Below are 18,462 nucleotides of genomic sequence, written 5' to 3' on the forward strand. Positions count from 1 at the left end.
AGGAAGAGAGTTCAGATGACCTGGAGGCACTGCTGGAGGAGGTACCAAAGCCTTTTTTATAACAGGTGCACAAAGTGACAACTCCCTCTCTGTCCACTATTTATGCCACAGCACACACGTCCATTCAAATCCAATGACAAATGCAGCAGATAATTCTATTACCGAGGAGTTTAATGGAGGATATTTAGGGGACAGTTAGCGGGCCCAGGTAGCATAGCTTAGCCCCACTGCAGACAGATATGGCTCTGCAACACTTAACAACAGGGATTTGGCAGCACTGTTGATTGAACATGCCAAATCCCATTTGTCAGAGGGCTGTGCGCGTTTGTATCGACACTCTGTAACCTTGTGGCTACGCAAAAGGAGACCTAAGTGTACGTGTGTGCGGGAGTGTGTGCTTCCCTGGCGGGTGGGCAGGTAGGTGTGTGGCATGGTTTAGCTGGATAGGTGTGCTGGTTTTAGCTTCCCTCCACCCTGCATCTGTGTTTCTCTGCTTCCTTCTATCTTTACATCTCCATCCACCTCAATTCCCCCTCTTCGCAAAATAGGGTGACAAGAAGGAGATAGAGAGGCTTTCTCAACACTTCTTTTCTTGCTTTTCCCTCCTTCCCATCCTCCCCCTCTTCCCCTGATTCCTTCCATCCCCTATGGTAGAGCTGCCAGACAGGAGTGCTCAGCAGCTCTCCGAGCATTATTGATCCTGAGAGCAAGCCGGCTGGGGAGTTGGTGTCTCTCTCTCTCTCTCTCTCTCTCTCTCTCTCTCTCTCTCTCTCCATCACAGCCTCATCCCCCAACACAGCTCACAACTTTTTCCTCCCACCCTCCCTCACTCCCTTCCTGCCTCTACTTCATTTATCAAGGTTAAAGAACTCTTATAAAAAAGGGAAGAGGGGGTCGCCTGGATGTTATCTGACTTCATGAAAGAAATCCCCTCAGGCCACTCCACTAGAGGAGGATGCTCTTCGCTAGACCCAACCCTGCACATCCACACACACACATAGATACACAAAAAAACTCAGTGGCACCAAGCAGCGGCCCACTCATAGCCAGTCAGAAATAGAAAGCAGAAGCATGTCCAGTTTGGTACACAGCAACACGACAATCAGGAATAGAAAGGAAGGAGACAGATGGGCAACAGTAGAGGAAAATAAATACAGTCATTGCCACCCAACAAGGTCAAGTTCACTTTTTAGAGTTTTTAAGTTGTGACTGTCGATTTTGATTATCACCCAATTCATTACAAATATTTTAGATTTTGGGTCACCAGGTTAAGTGGTAGACAAATCTTTTCACTAAAGTTTCAGTAACGTTTATGAAAAACCCACAATGTAGTAGGGTGGGCCCCAACAAGATGGATTTACAAGATAAGTTCATTAGGTTAAGATTAAGAAGGTGATTGTAAGAAAATTCAAAGTTGTTATGTTGTATTCAATCAGGGGGTATGAAATATATTGTATGGCGATGTGGGCCAGACCAGTAAAATCACATAAAAGAAATCCAACATTTTCCCTATAAGTAGAAAAACATTTAGAAAACTTTCACATTCAGTGAACTAGCCACTATTTTCTACAATTTACAGAACACATGATAAGCCTGAGATATGTGAATCATTTGTGCAACTTCAGCAGTATTTCAGCATACTGTAATAGTAAGTGCATTATAATTTCCATGTGTTTGAAGTGGACCTGCAAAATCATGAAACCTTCGCTGTGGAGCTAGACAGAAATTTTATATTACTTCTTTGTGATCCAACTTGGTCGAGATCTGCAAATGCTCAGAACTTTTCATACGTTTCCACTTGTGCTTACCATCCTCACGCCAGGAATAGTAGTGAATTTGACTGAAAAAATCTGAATTCTGTGCAGTTTCTACACTTTGCAAGCCCATCCACTGCTCTGTATGACATATGGAACCTCTGTATTGGATGTTTGCAGTTGTTGTTGGTGTAGAGGGATCTAGATTAGTTAGAAAAATTATTTATTAGCAGTAACCCCCATGAGTTAAAGCAATTATATATTATATATATTATATAATATATATATAATATATATTAAAAAAAGACCTTTCAGTGTGTTGTTAGAACATTCAGCAATAAACACAGGACATTTTATGTTTTATTTTAACTTAAATACACATCAGAAGAACAACTTCCCAACTTCCCATATCCAGAAATGGGATCATCATCAAGTGCATGGTTTGAAGGCTATGTCATACTGGCATCTAAATCTCCTCCTCTTAGTTAATGGTACTATGCCTGTTTAAGCTGACAACCATTACCCAACAATTAAAAGCAACAGTGTTAAAGAATTTTGTGAAACTGTCAACAAAAACAGGCGTCTCAATTTTACTAGTTTGGCTGAAATAATTAATTACCCCAAACTATTTTTAGTTTTTGGATAATTAAACTGACTGATTTTATTTTGTGTGTCCATGAGGTTTGTGTGTCTACTTAGGACCCACACATACTTTGTCTGAAGGCCTTTTTTTTTTTACCCCTTGGATTTTGCTGATTCCATTTTTTTTTTTTTTGAGGAAAGTATCTGCAGATCATTTATGAAGACTGTCTAGAAGTTCAGCCCTCTTTTTTCTATTTATTGGCATACAACCGTACGTAAAGCCTCAGTAAATTATTTATGATAATATCTAATTAAAGCATTATTATTAAAAGGTGTTATGAAATGTGCACAACTGATCTGTACACAGATGCAAAGCAGGATAGCTAGTTTTCACACAGCCACAAGACCTGTGCGTTTAGAGCCCAGTAATCCATCAGTAGAGTACATACAGTTTCTATATTTCCAGCCTTTAAGAGACTGTAGATGCTATTGTCCCTGTTTGTAAAAGGACTAGAAATGGCTCTACATGTGGAGTACATCCTGTCTTCCATTGTTACTGCTTTCAGTCTCCCCTATAAAGACCTGCCTGCACTCCAGGCTACAACAGCCAGGCAAATACAGACAGCAGCGCATTACAGAGCCATACCTTCCCCTCCCTTTGTGCACGGTAATTGCCACAATGCATCTTCTCGTCCAGCTAATTAAGTGAGTCTTCCCCATTGTCTCCCAATACTATCACCTCTTCACACAGCCAGGAAGAGAAAGGGAGAGCGAGAGTAGGAGAAAGACAGAGATGGGAAACGTATTAAAGCAATAGATGGAAGGAGCAAAGAGGTGGAAGAAATACAAACGCAGAAGACCAAACAGAAAGGGGATGAATGACAAAGGCATGCATCTGTGTCCCAGTAAATGTTTACCGGTTGAAAAAGGTGCCTGTTGTCTGTGTCTGCTGGTGGGCTGTAAATATCACATTAATGCTGTCAGATGAAAATCTCCATTCTCTATAAAGCCAATTCAGGAATCAAGAAAAATAACATTATTCCATTATTTAGACTGACAGTAATGCAGCAATGAGTTTTCTAAGCTGTTTATATGAACCTTAAAAACTAAAACTAGTGTTTCAGTTCCTTGGCTGATAGCACAGTGAATAAATGACAACATCACAGCTGAACGTCCCTCAAATAAAAGATCTTGCTTCAGTTGGCTAGTCGAGCTTCAGATTGCAGATTGCGAGTCTCTAAAGGGCTATTTTCACATTTTGATGAGGAAAGTTTCTTTAAGCTCAGCATAAATCTGAGTTAACAGTGACCATGTACCGATTTGAGAGGCAAACCACGATGTAACCTACAATGACGTAATGTGGAAATCCAGGACAAAGAGAAGTGCAAGACACAAAGGGCTTCTTTAGTACATCCATACTAATTCATCTTCATTTTGAAACTTTGCTAAGTTTACATCAGCATTTCAGACCTCTAAAACAGAGATATTTGTAACTGCTGCTGACCTGGTTTTAGTTTTAAAAACAACATTTTAGTTCATATATGCAGGAATAGACACACATGTTCACGTCCTAATTGGGTCTAATCGGTCACAAAAACGAGGCCAAAACATTGCAGCTAGGCTTAGTGATCTCATTATTCTTGTGTGGTTTCCATTGCAATGGCTTCCTTTAGTAATGCACAATGTGCCCCTTTAATATATTGCCACATATAAATCTTTATGTATGTTTTCCCTCATTGCCTTATATTTGTGTGTCACTTTCAATAACAAAATCTCCAAAAATATTTGCAGTCTGACTTTTTTCCATTGCTGTTCATCCTCAGTTATATTTTTGCCATGTAACTAACACTCTGCTTCATGTTTACGCCAACATTTATAAGTAAATAGTCATGTTGTAAGTAAATAGGCATGTCAGGAAAAAGGCAGATTATTTCTGATACTATGCTAAAATGCTTTTCTTGATCGAGGCTGTGTTTAAAGCACCCTGCTGAAATAAATACATACTAGTGTGGATATAGCCTCGGGAAAGTTAACTGCATGTGTCCAGCAGTTAAACCTCTGCAATAAGATATATTTGTCTAGTCTGGATTCAGAATTTTAGAAGTTCTAAATGTGATCAGGGAATTCACTGTAATAAAATTCAGCTTTTATAAAAACAACAAAAAAACCTGACCTGACCTCATTTGCATTTCATATTTTTTTTTAAAACTGCCTACACAAACTAAACTGGAGAAGGTCTACAAGTGCACTTCCCTTCCCACATTTCTAAAAATCAGAAGGAAATATTATTAAAAGAACTTGAATTTGATCAAACTCATTTAGTGATTCGGCTCGGTAATCAACACTTGTGTAATGTAATTCTCAACATGCTAGAACAACATGTTTTATGCTTAAGCTGTCACGTTGCCTTGAATCCTCTACATCTGTGCACAATTGTGAATGTACTTGATAGAATTCATAATAACAAAAAAGGTGCTTTTCGATCCTTTTCTTCTTCACATCCTCTCTCTTCAAGCCCTTTGTGAGAATAACACTGAGGAGTTTGGACTCCAGAATGAATTAGTAGAAGACACAGATGAACAGATTCATCTAAATTCCACTTTGCTTTAGAGTTTCTAGGAGAACCCCCCGACACCCCCACCCTTAAACACACACATAGAGACACACACTTGCTCCATGCTCAAGTCCACTAACTGACCTCTTAGGGCAGACACTGTCTTCCCAACACATCAACCTCCCCACCTCTCCTCCCTAAAAAAAAACCCCCACCAATCCTGAACCCCTCCTTGAACCTCTCGCACCACCATCACCCCTCCGACCCTGAATGCTTTCCCTTCCCACACTTAAGTTCCTGTCGAGGCCCTGATAGACATACAGACACACCGGGTGACATCATGGTTGAGAGAGAAAGACAGACAGAAGAAGGGGACTGCCTGCCTGTCTGCCCCCAGCACCCACACAATACAGAAGGGCATCTGGCACTGGGTTGTGGTGGTGGGGTATGTTTTTTAAAAGGGGGGGGGGGGGGGGGGTCTGTCAGGACAAAGAATTTAGATCCCCTTCCCTGGAATACGATTATAGTTTGTAAATGGCGGCCGAGACGTAAACATGTGAGAAGAAAGGGGCTGCAGTGTGGTGGTCGGTATGAGAGTGAACACACTAAAAGAAAAATGCATTTTTAGCTATTCGAGGAGGACTTTGGGAATTTCATGAGCATGTAAGCCTGAACTGAGAGACAGAAAAAGAACAAAATCAACATGCAGGAATTTAAAAAAAAGTCACAAATCTTTGTAGTGTTGTAGTGTAGTGTTTTCTGTTAGAAAAAAACCCTATAAACCAGAGGATCACAAATGCGGTGGTGGCATCTGCACATGTGCGTTTGTGGACGCACTCGCACTTTGTTAATTTGCAAGATGAAACAATGGTTCCAGCGGGATAGAAAACAGTGTCATAATACTCTCTCCTGGCCCCCACCTCTGTCGCCGTCTGAGAGGCTGCCTACTTGCTGTGTGCATACAAGTGTGTGTCTGTCTGTGTGCATACATAAAATAAATGAGCTGTGCGTATGCATTGTGAGAGTCCGCAGGCCCAGTGTATATATTAAAAATGTGACTTGACCCTGGCAGGCTGAAGCAGGGTTTCTGCGTCGTACTGGGCGTGGGAAAAAGGGGAGACCTCTTTTCACAGCTGCTTCGGCCGTTGCATTGAACCAATGGAGGCCCCCCGCCACCCCCAGCCTGCCTCCGCCACTAATGCCCCCCCCCTCCCCTTTCCTATTCACTCTGCCTTTCAGTGGACCCCTGTCCCTCCCTTCTGCGCTCTGTTCGTCACCCTGCTGCACCCCACCACCCTCGCCACCACCAATCTTTAATACAGCCACCATTCAGCCAGTGCACATTGAGATGCCAGAGGCCTCTCTGCTTTAAGGAGGTAAAGAATAACAAATACCAATGCAAAGTGAGTAACTTGTATGGTAATTTATATTTGCTGAATGTACTACACGCACCAAACTACACAGTAAATGTACATATATGTAAACTATATGAACTCTTTAACAGTTAATATCACACATAATTTTAACATGGACAGCTTTCTCCCAGAGGCTGATTCTACTTTTAAAGTTTTTTTGTTTTTAAACCCAATTCTGTTTTCCTGACACCCATATCCTCCTCTCTCTTTTCCTTTTTCAAGCCCCTCAGCACAGACTTTAATTTCAGTTAACATACTTTAACACAACTTTAAACCTTTGTGCCAACGCACACCCAGGCAAACACACATTTGGCCCCTTTCACCACCTCCCTCCATCCAGTGTATTCACTTGAAGAGATTTATTTCCTATCAAGCCGCATAATGCAGAGGGTATAATTTAAATCAACTTTTAAGAACAGCCAAGTAGCGCGGTTTCTGCATACAAATCTAGAAAGCCTGGGAAAAATATTCCCAGCAAACAGCCGGCTGTTAGGAGCAGATTGCCAACTTTAAGAAGCCACGGGTGGGAGGTAGGTGTTTGGTTTTGCCAATAAAGATAACCTATTACAGATAAACCTCACAATCAGTCTGTTTAAACACATAATGCAGGCTTCATTTGTTTCTAACACTCTCACTAATCTGACAGTATTAACCATGCAACGGCAGGCTCAGAGCAGAATCATAAAAAACACACACCCACATGCAATTTTGTAGAAACTTTAAAAGGTCACATAATGTGCAGAATAACTCCAACAGATTCTCAGGAGCAGTCCTATCATGCTGTCTAGCTACCCTGCTGTTACACCAGGCATGTTGAGGAAATGTTGAGAAGCAGCAAGGGGGCAGCGACAGGGGAGGAGGGAGGGAGGGAGGTTGTAGCCGAGAACCTGAAAGGACTCCATCTCCCTTGGCCAACATGCCATGACGGTGTGGAGCTACAGTCTGAATTGGTTTCTCTGGGGTGGCGGAGCTGGAGAGGTGATGGCAAGATGAGCCTGAATTGGGATGGAGGAGGGGGGTGGGAGGTTTGAGCAGGAGGAGATATGACATGCTGAGGTGTCTGTGTGTGCGTGTGTTTGTGTGCATGTGTGCGTGTGTGTGCGGGTGTGTGCGTGTGTGTGTGCATGTGTGTTTGCGTGTTCAAGAGAGAAACTAAGAGAAAGAAGGCACACCAGATCTGAGGTACTGTAAATGAGAGGATTACTGCTTCCCTCTCTTCAAGTCTTTCCATATACATGAGAGTGCTCAGCTGTGGAAGCAACACTGCAATGTGTGAAATCACACATGCTCCCACCGGCACTTGCTTATGGAACAATTGCAACTAATGCACAATGTGTATGGGAGTTTTGTGAGGGGAAAACACAGCATGAATGCACGCTGGTGCATGCTAGCTCTTAATTGCTGCTATGAATACAAAGAGGACGTGAAGAGTGTCACTTCTGGATTGATGCATTTCTGTGTCAAATTTAGCCTGTAGCTATGCCTCTACTTCTAAAGCTCATGTCCAGCCAAAGCTTGTTTGCATCGATTTATCTAGTTCGTGGATATGATATTGACTAAGTAGACCGGCAGCCCTCATCGAGTTGAAGCAAAGCAAAGGAGGTTTAAGAGGTGGTCTAACGCTATGGAGGAGGATAGCCACAGGCTGTGAAATCTCCTCTGATCTTCCCTTGTCTGATTCTCAAACGCAACCTCTTCTCTTGGGGGGCATGCTGATATAGAACTAAGCCAATGTCACAGAACGCTCATCTAACCCTGGAGGGAAATAAAAAAAAATCACTTCTTCTGTCTATCCCCAATGACGGCCCTCAATCTCTATGGAAGGGGCTTCATCTCCCTCTGCTTCCCTCTCCAGTACTGCCTCCATCACTCCGTCTACTTTGTTCTCTGCAGGAGGTTGAACATGCATGAGCTGAGCAGCGTTCTCACCCTTGATGGCCTGCTATAGCAACTGTTAGGATAGGGAAGGTAATCTTGTCATGTCACTCGACACTCAGGAGGAAGTGGGGAGGGAAGTGGGTGAGTCACCTACATCTGGTTTCAGCCTTCCATCATCTGCAACATTATAAAACACATAGCTTGCAAGGTTTTGCCAACTAGGTAGCAAAGTAACTGGCAACCGAAGCCAGAGATATCTGTCAATACAGTAGGATATATACTGTGATGAGCATCTAATAGAGGGGAAAAATACAAAACAGTGAACCACACATTTTCCTTTAAAATAACCAATAACTATGCAAGAAACTGGATGGGAACATTTTTAAAAATTCTACCAGTCGGGTGAAAAAGGGTTAGCTTTTATAATAATAATAATAATAATAATAATAATAATAATAATAATAATAATAATAATAATAATAATGAAGTAAAGAAAGAAGTATTTCTTTGTGGGAGCACAGGAAAATAAAGGGTGTTATAGAGACCAAAGAAGAGCCAACTAGAAAGAGGAGGACATAGAGGGAGAGAGATGAAAAGAGAGAATTAGTGAAGTGAGGGACTTAGCCACCCTGAAAGTCTTTCCACATGAGCACACCTTATGCACACAACAGGCTAAGGCCCCCCACCTATGTATGTTTAAAGGGATAAAGAGCGTGGACACATGAATTAAAATATAGATTATACAAGTGGCCACCCCTTCTTATCTGCCAAATCCGAAGAATCTAACAAATTGGATCAGGCACTATTAAGCAGAGGGCAAGAGATGAGTGAACAAAAAGGGTGTATGTGAAGAATGAGAAGAATGTAAAGCTCACCGCTTTTCTGTGAAGACATAAACTGTCATACTCTGAAGACTTAATTCAATGTACATTATAAATGTAAAGTTTTCAAGCAAACTAGTTCATCTGTTTATGTGGAATTAATTGAGGGTAGTTTAGAACTGTTTCAAGTTCAAGTGTGTTGACAAAAACAGATTATTAGCATAGCACTGTGTGTCTCACCTCTGCACTACAGTGATGAAGCCTCATCCTGACCCAGTCAGTGACCTTTGCTCCTCGGGGCAGGAGGCTGCTGTTTCCCTTCTGACCTTCTGCTGTCCTGTAGGTCCAGGCGCAGGCCTGCTGGTGAGGTCTGTGTATTTCTGTGTGACTGCCATCACTCTGCACTGCGCAGATTCCTGCAAAAACATAAAGCGTTAAGTTGAGAGAGGGCCCACTCCTGCAGCAGGTTATGGTCATAATCTACCTGAGCCCAGGTCACAATTTAATTTCACCACCATAAACCTTTTGCCCACGCTCTCACAGAAAATATTCGAGGATTGTTACACCAATAAAAAAGCCTTTAATTTGGACCTCCTAGTAGTATCACAGCATATTTTTTCCTAAGTTTTGATTCATAAATCGAATCAAGACTATCAAACTTCTATTTTAAATTGTCAGCTACAATTAGCGCTTTGGTTCTTAATACAGCAACACTTTATTTCAAAAAACAATATTTATACCTGAACTGGAGCAGGAATATAGCAAAGCTACAAGGAAAAAGCCACCTCATTTCTAATGAATTTCATTTATGTATTTAATATAAATTAATATAAAGAAAACCTCTATTTAATACTACAGTATTAAATGTTAAGAGTAATGCAGATTACTAATACAGCTTTACCTGTTTAGAATTACAAGAAAAATTTCTTATGTTTTTCTATTGCAGTTGCCTGTAACACCAATCTCTTCAACAAACACACACACACACACACACACACACACACACACACACACACACACACACACACACACACACACACACACACACACACACACACAAACGATTACACAAAATACTCAAAGATTACATCCAGTAAAATCTGACATCCTTTGCGGGTTTAAAGCCTGCATGTCAGCCTTTCAATCTTTTTCCTCTTTCCCTTGCATGGGTCAGAGGCTGTTGCTAGGCTACCAAACCCAGAATTCATAAGTTCAGAGAAGAGGTTTATATAGGCCACTGCAATTCAAGGTAAAACGATAATAGAAAGCTGATAAAGCTGGAATATGGGTTCAGACAATGTTGAATCACATAGACCACAAACACTGATTTATTTCACACTCAAAGGCAAACGTATAATGTTAATCATAATATTAACTTTTTTTTTTCCAAATCTGAAGTTTAAAAATGTAAGCAATTTTTTAAGGGAAAACGTATTATAGTAACTTGAAATAATGCTCACAATTATTCAAGAAAAGGATGTTACCTTGGTAATAGGTCTGTAAACCGAAAACAATGATGGACAATAAACAGCATGGCTGCTCTGTCCCAGAATTTTTGCCTGCCCTTATGAAACACACAGAGCTAAAACATAAAAATGTTGTTGATAAATTGGAGGCTTACATTTCAGTGAGAAAGGCTATAGGCATGATAGATTTGGTTGGAAATGCATGCATTTGTGCATAAAAGAGAATTTTTTCCCCCTCTGTCTTACACAAAATACTCAGTCCTGTCTTTCTAGTCCTATTCTCTCTAGTCTCACCACAACTTTGTGCCATTTGTTAATGTTGCCATTATAATGCAGAATAAACCCAGGCATGTGAAACAATAAATGAGATTCAAATAGGCCTACAAATAGAGAAATCACAGAGACAATGGACAGTTTAATGCAGCCATGTGGCAGGTGCTTGTAGGCTAGACCTAGACTAGACTAGACTGGGCTCCATCTGGTGTTGAGGGCCTCCTCCTGATGGTGGAGAGGGCCCAGACAGACACATATTAATGTGGGAACACCAACGTCTAGCCTGCCTCTAAGTCACTCAGCAGACTGCATTTCAATCTCAAAGGCCTCTCCCCATATCCTCCATTTATTACCCCTCAGCAATGCATGAAATTCTACTACAGCTGGAAGGAAGCTGGGAGGCTGGTGCTGTTGTTATAGCACACAGATGACAGGGCGTGATGTATTATAAGTGCCTCAGCTTAATTATCGGTTAAATGAATAGAAGAGAGGAGAATTATAAAAAAAAGATTTCAGCACACATTGTCTACAAGTCGTAACTATTTTTCAAATACTGGGTTTATCAAATCACAATGCTGTGGCTTTGATTTCATTTGAAGGTCTTAATTCTTTATATAAAAATGTCTCACCTAGAAATAAGCTTGTACTGATTTCACATTGTGGATATCCTGACACCATGCAAACCTTGCATAATACCAGACTCTATTACACTAACTGAACAATAACTGCACAGCACACACTAATATTATCATAATTACAACTGCAGGGAGCTAATATTTCTAACCTTACGTGTGAATGGCACATATTTACTAATATGCACAGACAATACCGACTCGCACGTACAGCAGCATGACACCACAAAAGCACAGCTCACTGAGAAGGCACAGACATCTTCTAGCTAGGTCCATTGCTAGCACCTGCCCTGCTCTGTGACGCAGTATAAGCCAGGGCCTACCAACAGTAGCACCAGGCTCTGTTCTGCTACACACTCACACACTCTCCACTGTGCAGAGCCGCAAGCAGCCACAGATTTAGCAGCTATGGCACTGAATTGGCTTGTTTAAAATTCCATATGCTTCACACTACAGAGAACATCCTGTCACTCAGTGGCAGCTCCACTCTGACTCAGATTGAGTGGAGAATGAGCAGATAATGTGCACCCCAAAAAGCATTATGAAACAAGCCTGAAAACCAGTCTGGGTGACCCAGCTGACCCTGCCTTTCAGTGATGCTGCCTCCCAAAATCCCTCTGCTTGGCCTGCTACTCTACATCAGCAATCAAATCATGCTGTGATTTGTGAGAGGCCAGAGTGCTCAGTCATATCTACCTTTTAACAGAGAAAATACAACTTAGTGGCAATGTAGCATGCTTGTTTTTCTCACCATCAAAACCAGAATGTGCCTTTGTTTTAACTGCACAACGTTGTGCTTTCCTGGCCTCAGCACAAGCATGAGCTGTTGTTTTGAACTGTTTTCTGTGTCTGTGAAGTTTTAAAATGCTCCCGATAAGGACATCAATCATGCTAAATCCACGAATACAACATGATCCCTTTGACAAACATCTGTGTCTTCTTCCTCCACTTCATAACCTGCCACACATTACTTTGATGACCGGCTACACATCCTCCTCCTTACTCCTATAGGTATAATATATTAAGCACTCTTAATGTATCTGAAAGATGGATTATTGCCATCAGAATCAACAGAAGCACATAAAGGTGAGTGTACCTCTTAAACAGAGTACTTCTGCATGGTGTGACATGGCTCGATGACGCACCTGCATTTTGCGTTTTAAAGGTAAAATACAACAATGTGCATTAACAGATTGCTACCAATAAGAAGCTTTGATTCTTAATACAATTTTTCCAAATCCAATAGGCTACACAAACAGGCCAGCAGAGAGGGGACATGGGGGCTTCTGATAGAACACGTGACATTCAAGATCCCTCCAATCAGGTGCCTCTTCTAGCTACAGCTCGTGCTCATCTCACCTCATCTCCCCTGTTTATCGGCATCGAAATAACTACACGGTTAATGCAAAAAAACAAAAAACAAAACCTATCTAAAACACCAGTCTTAGCTACTGTAACAAGGCAAGCACGTTCCATTCAAAGAGAAAGCACCAAAGCATGAACACCACTGCCGAATCGCCCTCCTCCTCATCACTCTATGAATGGAGCCTGTCTCCGGTTGCTACTGTCACTCCACGCATCCTTCTCGAAAGAAATATAGCACCATGAATCCGTTTTTTGGAGGCCATGTTCCTCTCTGCACCGGTGCACGTCCAAGGAGATGGGATACGTTTCCCTGTGCGATGCACGGACGCTGCCGCGGGCTTCCAGTCCTCCGTGCAGGCTGCATCCATCCGCTCCGGCAGCACCCCCTTCTCGGTCCGGTTCCGGCTCGCTCTGCCGTGACGACTGCAGAATTAGTTTATACATTCGGTTCTCTAGCTTTATGATATTACATAAACTCATACAGCTAGATAACCAAAGAGAAAAACTAACCCACGTCTCTTAAAGGGGCCGCCGGAGGTGCTTGTGTTGTGGTCACATGGAGCCATTGCATTCCGCCTGCATGCATGCGCACGCCTCTCTCACTCTCTCCCCCTCTCTCTCTCGCTCCCTCTCTCTATATAATGTACACACCGAAATGCGCGCATGCACAAAGCAGGTTACAGTCAAGGTAATACCCTGTTTTATTAAGATCTTTACGGTATGGCTTGTTCAGAACAAGCCTAGCATCACCAGACAGCTCCAAACTGAAAAGGCATTAATACAGAAGCAGGACAAGTAATATTAAGAAAGGAACATGGAAGCCATAGTTTACATCCCCACAATCACCACATGTGCTTCAGAGGCAAAGCAGCAATGGCACCATACAACCTGTCTTATTTTCAACCGAGCCTATTCCTACCTCGTAGCAATCAAACTGCGGACTATTCATCATCTCCGTTCTTCAAAAACACTGCTGAACTTCCTCCTACTACAAGTCCTGAGGAGCATCTGCAGGGTGAAGTCACCCAGCTGCAGGAGGAGGATGATGATACATCCACCTGTCATCTATGGACAGGCGTAACAGGAAACCCGGCTCTATGCCCTAATATAGCATACATGTACCAACTATTAATGTCCAACTTTGGCTCCTACAGCGATAACACAACACATAAGAGACGATGCTACGTCCGCTTTTTTCCCAACAGAACTCACAAACAACCGGCTTATTGTTCTTTTAAATGCCAACTCACATCGACCCATTTCAGAGCATAGAGCACAGTTTCCTCGTTGAGTGAATTAATCCATGAATTGTTTGAAAGCAAGACAAACTTCCAAAGGCCTATATAACCTACAGCACACGAGCTTCCAGCTAAATGTCAACAACATGATCTAGTGGAACAAGTCCCGCCTCACTTGATGTTACTGTGTGTTCTGGATTATAGCATGTTGTGACAGCAGGACGAACAAGCCTTTATAATCCTTTATAATCAGCCACACATGGCTATTATACTCGAACTTGCTACTTTTCCTCGTGATAAGCGCGTCGAGCTAGAATTTAGGGGGGGGGGGGGGGGGGGGGAATGGATTCCAAATATAAAGGCAGGACGAAATAGTAAATCGACATCTTTAATAAGGCAGTAAGCCAGTTTTGCGGTACAAATACTTATTATTTTAATAAATTAATGGTGCCCAAGTAAATAAAAGCAAATAAGGTAAATAATTTAAATTAATTGCATTATTTTTACTTTTATTTTAATTATCATAAAATTTTAGATTAGATAGGTCACGCTGAATTGAGAATAATACACAACATACTCACAGATTCTATTTGAAAGAGCAGGTTCCATAATCGGACGCTCACACCTTGCTCAGAGGCAGCAATATTAAAATCCACTAGGCAGAAATATTCTTCCAGTCTCAGATAGGGATTGAAGCCTCCTCCTTTGGCTATGTCCAGCTGTGATACCGCGTGTCGACCATGTGGGATACCGACACGCGCGAAGACAAAGCCCATTTTACACAGAACATCACCATGTGCACGTAAGAAATACACGAGAAATAATGTGGGATATCAAGCAAGCCGCAGCAAAGCCCGAGGAAGAGAAAGCGAGAGTGAGGAGAAGGCGCATAGCAGTGTCAGATATGGGGAGCAGGAGGCGGAGGGCCGCTCCGGGGCCTCGGGGTCAGACTGCCAAGGGATACGCGCGAAATTAGGTATGCTCACTGGCACGCACACATGGGTTAGCATCAGAGATATGGGGTGGATAAAACGGACACACGGAGTAATGAAAGTTCAAGACAGAGTAGACACAATGTTTTCCAGAACAGGTTCCATTAAGCTTATTCGCTATAATAAACAGATACCGCCTGTGGGAGTGGTTGTTGGACCTCAATATGAAGTCCGAAGACCCTGCCAAAATCTACTAGGAGGTGATTTCCCTCAACAATGTAAGGGCTAATTATTTTCCTTTTCTATTGTCAATCTACAGATCATGTACTGTGCTTTCCTCACATCGCTAATAACAACAGCATAGCAGAAGCCTATTCCAAAATAAAAAAAGATAACCAGACATGGAGATAGCCATGCAACAGTGTGTAACACCACCACAGTCACATGAATGCATGAATCTGCATGGGCAGCATACACCTGTCCGTGTTTAGGGACATCCCTAAATATCCTGTGCGTAAAGACAGGAAGTCTGCTCGTATGAAGAAAGATATAACAGCCTGCAGTCTGTTTTTGGATAAAAGCCCGTTAAGTTAAGCAGTATAGCGTTATTTTTTAATTACAAATCATCTTATTTTTACAGCCCTGTTCCATTTTCTATGCGTTTATTTTGATTATAACTACTAGGTTTCAGGAAATCAGCATTTAAGCTTTAGTTAATAATTTCAGTGAGGTGATTGTCTGGAGGTCAAATTAACAAAATGCAGAGAATGACTACAAAGCGTCAGTGTACGCAAAAACATAAATAGGAATACATTAGACGTAGGATTTCGTGCAATCTCAGTAAAAGCCTGTAATGTGTTAACTCGTCACTTTCAGCTAACGCTGCGTGTTTTAGATGGAGCTTCATAAAATTCACAACCGTTTATTCAAAAGTATATTCATAATAATCACCCCCTCCTCGCTCTCTCCTTATGTGTGTGTGTGTGTGTGTGTGTGTGTGTGTGTGTGTGTGTGTGTGTGTGTGTGTGTGTGTGTGTGTGTGTGTGCAAATAAAAAAAAAAACTCCACAAATTCACATTTTTCTTTAACTACCAACGCGCCGAATTTACGACACTAAAATATAAGGAAATAGTTTTTATCATGCTTTATTTTATTTTTTGTCTTTTTTTATTACTAAAAATGCTATAACTTTCAATTTTTCAATTAACTTAACAAGCCAATTATTCTTTATCTAAAAAAGTAATAACTGTTATTCTTTTGGAAATAAGTGAATTAAAAGCTTTGCTGAGAATTGGATAAAATCGCATTATCTGCAGCGTAAGTCGTAACTATCATTGTGTGTGCGTCTGTGTCTCCTTTTTCTTTCTGTCTTTCTCTGTTAAAATAAAATGCTTGTACTGTGCGTTAATTCTGATTGACTCTCAGTTCTGCTTTCATCAGGCTCGAGTTGATGCATCTGAGCCCGCCCCCTGACTGCGTCACGTCCTGTCAGACATGAAGTACAGTAAAGGTGTTCAGGACAACCAATTGAACCTCTTACCTTCACTCAGAGTATTCTGTTCTATTTTCATGCCCCATCTTATCCTTATCACCTCTCCGTTTTAGCCTTTATACTATAAATAAAGTAAATAAAATAGACTAGAATAAAATACACTCTCAGGGGTGATTTGTTTATACCGTTTGCTAAAGTCACATATGACTTACGGTGTATGGATTCGGTGATATCAAGGGGTGAAATGATTGCTTCTTTCTGCTTTTTCCCTACTAAATAATAATAAAAAAAAAATGATAGCAAAAAGGTGAAAAACAAAAAAGTAAAAGTAAATTAAAAGAACAAAGCTGCAGAGTGTGTTTGAATTTTAATGTTTATCACGAAAAGTACAAAGACTGAACTTCACAAAGAAAAAGAGAAAAGGGGAGTCTCTGTCCATGGTGCTGAAACGAATGAAATTAATTGCCACTGTCGTTGTTATTTTTAGAGAAAAAGTAAAAATCTGAACTATTACGGGTTTGTAAGCAAATCTGAAAGCTCTGAGACTAAATAAAATTTAGGGAAGAATATTTTGAAATTAAAACTAAGTAAACATAGTTACAAACGTGGGGGGAAAACGACACTGAAATTCTAATCAAGAGGTTACACACCAACTTTTCAGTACTGAAATCTATTTTCTGAGAAGAATAAAATAATTTATGAATTGAATAATTATATGAATCTGCGAACAGACTTCAAGAACCAGAATCCCCTGCGTTTTAATGTGATTTAATTTAAATGTGTTGTTTTGACACGCAAACACAGCATAAATATGACCGCAATTTAACTCTAAAATTATACTTAAATGCCAGATTTACGCCCGAATTTTACGCATGAAGATGGCAGCTATAGTGTTGAGTTTAGTTTTTCTATGCAGCGAAACTGTGTACTGAATTTAAATGAAATGCCTTAATAAAACTTATCGCATAGAAACAAATAAAGCGGCAGTGTTGTAAGCCTGATTTTATATGATGCGGAAAAATTGTGTGTTTTAATGTTTTAAGTAGAGATGGCAGACAATTTACAGAAGTCCTGCACCTGTTGCATGGTGAGAGAAAGAAAATAGGAGAATAATCATATATATATATATATATATATATATATATATATATATATATATATATATATATATATATATATATATATATATATATATATATATATATATGAAGAAATTAACTCTACTAATGAAACGATTTCATTTCTAAATAACGAAGCGAGCCATCATATATCAATATTTAGATTTCAATTGTTATATATGAAACTATTATTTTAAGTACATCTGTGAGAGATAACAAATCTCTTATAGTGTAAGTCCTGGAAATGATTGCAAATGACTGCCTTGTTGAATTTTGCCAAAATATATTTTGGCAAATAAATAAATAAGAAATAAAAAATAACAATACTATAACTAAAGAAATATAATATATATATATATTTGATTGTTTCTGCGATTTTCTGTTTCTATATACTCATCTGCAATGGCCTGATTAATTAATTTCACGCTGTAGCCCCAGAGAAGATTTTCCCACAAACAAGTGACCAAGAAAAAAAAAAAGAAGACTACGAAAGAAAAAAAATCTCCCAAAGAAAGAAAGAAAGTCAACATCAAGTTCAACAACGTGCTGGTGCTCATTAGCATCACAATGCTGTCTGGGAGCACACAAGTCTTCTTAACAAGAGGCTCTGGCGTCAAGTCCCTCCACCTCCCAGCCAAGGGGACATTTTCCCAGGCTCTGCTAACAATCACACAACTGTTTGCTTTATAAACGCCAGCTCTGGGGCCACTAAGCCCGCCTCATCAGCGCTCAATGGATGGGCCCGCTAATATGGGATGGAAGGGCCGGCTGCCACTCATCAGTTAGAGCTCACCATAATTGACAGCGAAATTTTCAGTTTAACTTGAACCACTATGCAACCTTTACTGAAAAGTGCATTTATATTTCTGCATGATTTTTTTTAACTTACATAAATACTATTACATACAATTATTATTTTTATTATTATTATTATTATTATTA

At 40.6% G+C, this 18,462-nt stretch overlaps 1 long non-coding RNA gene across 2 annotated transcripts in view; it reads right to left on the bottom strand.

Moving 5' to 3' along the window:
• LOC146546503 (uncharacterized) overlaps positions 1-18,462 on the bottom strand; it is a 41,349-nt gene that overhangs the window by 17,643 nt on the left and 5,244 nt on the right. For both annotated transcript variants that reach the window (XR_014890684.1, XR_014890683.1), the window contains exon 2: positions 9,245-9,420. This is a non-coding gene — a long non-coding RNA (uncharacterized LOC146546503). The remainder of the gene's footprint in view (positions 1-9,244; positions 9,421-18,462) is intronic.

Source organism: Mchenga conophoros, linkage group LG23 (genome assembly GCF_057382185.1).
Source record: "Mchenga conophoros isolate Kocher_MC1m ecotype Shallow Benthic linkage group LG23, M_conophoros_male_GT1.1, whole genome shotgun sequence".
NCBI lineage: Eukaryota > Metazoa > Chordata > Actinopteri > Cichliformes > Cichlidae > Mchenga > Mchenga conophoros.